The sequence below is a fragment of the Silene latifolia genome, chromosome X (genome assembly GCF_048544455.1).
Source record: "Silene latifolia isolate original U9 population chromosome X, ASM4854445v1, whole genome shotgun sequence".
Lineage (NCBI taxonomy): Eukaryota > Viridiplantae > Streptophyta > Magnoliopsida > Caryophyllales > Caryophyllaceae > Silene > Silene latifolia.
In genome coordinates this window covers 248,236,341-248,241,045 of record NC_133537.1, presented here as the reverse complement: position 1 = coordinate 248,241,045, position 4,705 = coordinate 248,236,341, and the positions used below count along the sequence as shown (strand labels likewise).

Genomic DNA, 4,705 nt, shown 5'->3' with positions numbered 1-4,705 from the left:
TAACCCATGATCCTTGAGTATTTCCATTTTATACAAGAGTTTTGGATGCTGCAAAGTTTTACTATCATGGATATTTAACATTTTGAATTATCCATATCCATACTCTTTAAAAAACCCCAAACTTGGGTTACTGTTGTTGTAACAGTATTATTTAGCTATTCTCCCCATTCTGCCCCTACCTCATATTCTTATTACTACTATGCCATTTCCTCTATCATGCTCATATCCGCTGCTCCACATCCTTTCCCTGCTCCTCATTCTCTATTTCTATGTGGATCTTCTTTTACTAAATTCTTCTACGTCAACAATCAATCATCATAATTCCTCTATTTTCTACTTTTTTTTTTTGGAGAAAGCAATTCACTTTTATCAGATTGGCATCAATGGCAATCACTAATTCAATCTGGCTTATACGAAACACAACAAGTAAGGTGTATTAAATTGATTACATGCATTAATTTTGGGGGCAATTAAAATTTATGGGTTATTGCGTGCTTTGATCCTCCTATTACTGTTATTTTTTCGTTCTAAATATTACCTGTTACTGCTCACGGTTGTGATTTTTGTTATTCGATTATAGCAATTGTTCTTGAGGACGACGTATATCATCGAGAAGCAACAGTACCGCTTTCCCCTCGTCCATTTACTCTTGGTGGATCATTAAAAAGTGAATTTTCCTGTTGATTATTGTGTTTTTTTTCCTATTTTTTTGCTGGTGAACCTTTGCATGTGGGGGTGACCAAATTATGATCATGCTATTATTCCAATTTCAATTTCTGGGTTATTTTTGTGTTTTGCTTTTATTGTTGATGTGTTTTTCCTTATTTTGTGTAGTTTGATCGGGTTGTCTGAAAGGTTGATTGAGGTTTGTTGTGATTATTAGGGTTTGATTGAAGCTGACCTACTTTTAATTTATGGATGTTTTTTTTTTCTTTTTTTTTTTTTGCAGATTTAATGTGATCGTTAGTGGATCAGTCACAACTCACAGGTTAGTTCCTTGTTGTTCCCAATTTGTTATCGTATTTTTACTATTCTTCTAAACCTTTGCATGCCTGAGTAGTGATAATTATGATGTACTCTCAACTGTTGTCAAGTTTTAACGTAAGCAAATCTATACGGACTATGTATTGCTGCATGCATGTGTGACTTTCTCGATGTTTGGCGGATGCAGTCCACATGTTTGATGGTTTACTTAATCTTGTGGTGTTGTTCATGCAAGTGCTGCTTACAAATGATATGATTTCTAGCATGTTTAGTCGATTCTATTTTGTGTGTTTTTTATTAAGCAATGTTGTTTTCAGAATTACTCATAATATATATGAAATCATCATTCAATGAAGTCGATATACGCATAATTAAGCAAGAAAACCTAGCATAATTAATAATGAGATTAAGGAATATGACTAACGAGATTAAGGAATATGACTAAGATGTGATTTTTCTTCCTAAATGTTACCTATTGAGCTTGATTCTTAATTACGGGTTAATTTAAATAACTCAGGATTTAGTTTCTTGGTTAAATTTGATTGCATGCGATGATCAGGGCTCTTTTGTATGTGTTAAACTAGATAGAGTTAATTATTGTGAGTTCCCCTGTTTATTATTTTAATTTCCTTTCTGAATGTTACCTATTAAGCTGGATTATTTATTCTGAGGTAATTTAATTCAGGGTTACCACTTTAATTAATATTTATTGTTTGAATTGCAGTAGAGTAGTGACGTCGTTTGGCAGTTTGAGGCGTGGTTTCGCTAAGTGTTATTCATATGAGAATTAGGAAGTTTCGAGTGTAAACATGATAATGAGAATTATTGAAATTTAATTGGTATGATAAGTGAGGGTTTGAGATACTGTAATTGAGATTTTACGGAATGTGTCAAGAATTAAAGCAGTAGGTAGATAAAGAGGAGTTAGATTTCTCTATAGTTAGAATTTAGAAATCTCTTCAGATTGTTTGATGAATTAATCGCATCAAAATCTTGTCCTATGTCTTATACTCTAATTCCGGAGTATTTATTTATTTGGAGTGAGCCCTCGTGTTTGTTACCCTACATTCTCCGTGGACCTTAGAGGCTGATCTTCCAACGGAGCAGCCCCAAGGGTACTAAGGGCCGAGGAAGTTTACCGCGTAACTATATTAAGCTCAGCTAATTTGATTACCAACATTATAACTTTTATTACAGTGGTAACTCCAATTCAAGGAAACAAAAGGAGTTCGGGAACTAGGGACCATCTTATATAAACCTGCATCATTCTCTATCGTTGCTACACAATTATGGAGTGTTCTTTTTTCCCCTCCGACATTGCAGCGAAACCTCTACTGTCACATTTTCAAGTTGTTGCAGGTTTATAGTAGGAAATAAAATAGTAGGTCAGTTACCTTAACTGTCAACTGTTATATGCTTATATGAACAAACCAACTATTACCATGAACTGTTATCCTAAAAGATAATGAATCTCATTCTTACTTCCTTAATTTTGTTTTATATTACATGTCTTTTCAATGGCTTTATTGAGAGTCTTTGCTGTTTGCTTACAGTATTCAGCTGAAATTGCATAAGACGAGCCGTGCTTTATTGGGATTGTGACTAGCCACTTTTGTTATAAACTGCAGGTAAGTGTACACTTCCTGCATTGTATATCTGAAGGATTCTTTTCTTTTGTAAAAATTTAGTATATTTGAATGTAATAAGAATGCTAAACTTGCAGGTTTTCTTAGTCAGGCAACTAGAAAAATGGGATTACCTGGTTTTCACGCTATCAGCCACCCTACTTCCTCTGCATTATTTCAGTGGCTGGTGAAATTGAAAACTGTTTATGAAGTATCAACTGATCAAGGTATCACTTTAGGTTTTCTCTATTTCATAGTTTGAAATTTTTAAGAAAATAAGCAAACACGATTTTGACAGTGCTTTTTGTGATGATAATGAACCTTATTCTTGCTTAAGGAATTTAGTTATTACATGCATAAGTGGGATGCCTATTGCATCGCCCAATAATACAGTTATAGAGAAAAGCTTGAGCTCCGCAAGTTTTGCCATAGTTTCCGGCACATAAGCTTATTTTGTTAGCAACCACTTTCCCAAAATGATGGGCAAAGTAAACAAATTCCAATTTCAGCATTTTCTGGAATTTGTGACTTGTGGCTACCATGTTGGAATTGTCTGATAGGTTATGGTTAGAATGTGCTGTTTAGTAACGCTGAACATTCACGACAACTACTTGTATTCTTTCTTATGTTATTCAAGAACTTATTTTTAAAATTATTTGTAATTTTTCTGATTATCAAAATTCTTGATGTGGCAGCTCAAGATCGGTGACGGGTTGAACATGAATAAGTACCAAATTATGAGGGGAAAGGTTTGAATGTTTTGCTTCCTTTTGAGGCTTCTGGTGGCGTACACTATTTTTCTTTTAAACTCCAATAAAATTTAGTGTCATATTTGCTGAGTTTCATGCCTCTTTTTTCCCTGCTATAAGCCTATAATCTATAATGACCTTTCGAAGTCTGAAATCATTCAAATTCATCATTGTACTGTTCGAGCTACTTCAAGTGTATCTTTAATATCTGAACTTATCTTTCACATACAGGAACTAAACCAGATTGCAAGGGTGGATACGACGTGGCGACGTGCAACTTTGTCAAGGTTAGTCAAACATAACTATAATTACGCATATTCACTTCAAAAGTGTAGCTTTTAAATAACAGCTATCGAACATCATGCAAGTTCTACATAGCTCACAATCTTGAGTACCATTTTTCAGTAAAATGCCATTTCATGAAGATTGATTTGATTTTGTGTATACAATCGAGGCGACATGGCATGCACCAAATGTAGTAAGTAGTACATAAGTTTTACTACAGTTGTAAATGTCTTACTTTGTCTTCCAGCAATTATTTCGCTCATGGTTATGACATTTTCTCTTGAATATGTTTGCTTATTCTTTGATACAAAAGGTTGGGTGCTACCAAGAGAAATTCATGAAATGCAGGTAACATTTCTTACTTTTTTTTTCTATGAATATAACAAAGATAGATTTACTTTCGTAATTATTTTATTGTCAGATAGATTTACTTTCGTAAATCAGATACATTTCTTACTTTTTTTTGTTATGAATCCCATTAGCCTCATACAAACGTAATTTTTTTTATTGTCAGCCTGATCTGGAGTTCACTGCTCATGATAAGGCCGCTGAAAAAGAAATTTTGTAGAAGGTCAAGGCAAACATGACAGAAGAAGATTTGGCGGAGTTGACCCGTGCCACTCTAGAGTTATGCTTAAAGCAGGAAACTCCATCCATCTGAAGTTTTACGCATTATTCCAAATCTCTCTCTGCAAGACATTCCAAAGAAGCTTATTGATATACCAACCGAGGTTGTACCCATAGTTTTACTTGTCTTTTGCTTGTTTCTGTCTGAGACATTTTTTTATAAAAATTTGGTGATATCAACAGTGTCCCAGTGTCCCAGTTTATTCTATAATTGATTATGTTGAATGATGCGTAGTTACAAGTTTTGCGATAGTAGTTGTGGGCGAATTTCGGGCCGAAGTTCATTTTAAGGGGAGAAGACTGTAATACCCCGTATTTTGTTATTAATAATTTACGTAATTTCATAATTAGTTAAAAGCATTTCTAATAATAAATACAAATAAAACGTTGGTTGAATAATAAATTAAGTAAAGCAAGTCGTGAATTGGGCTTAGC

The 4,705-nt window shown here is 33.9% G+C and overlaps 1 long non-coding RNA gene across 4 annotated transcripts; it reads left to right on the top strand.

Annotated features, from left to right (window-relative positions):
• The first annotated feature begins 302 nt into the window (after positions 1-302).
• LOC141623892 (uncharacterized) lies at positions 303-4,448 on the top strand. Of its 4 annotated transcripts, none has more exons than XR_012533708.1 (10): positions 303-426; positions 950-988; positions 2,182-2,369; positions 2,538-2,612; positions 2,708-2,836; positions 3,305-3,358; positions 3,590-3,645; positions 3,764-3,836; positions 3,957-3,991; positions 4,158-4,448. It is a non-coding gene; the product is annotated as an uncharacterized LOC141623892 (long non-coding RNA). The 4 variants fall into 4 exon arrangements; XR_012533710.1 differs by lacking the exon at positions 303-426 and adding an exon at positions 653-667; XR_012533707.1 differs by lacking the exon at positions 2,182-2,369 and having other exon boundaries at positions 337-426.
• The last annotated feature ends 257 nt before the right edge of the window (positions 4,449-4,705 follow it).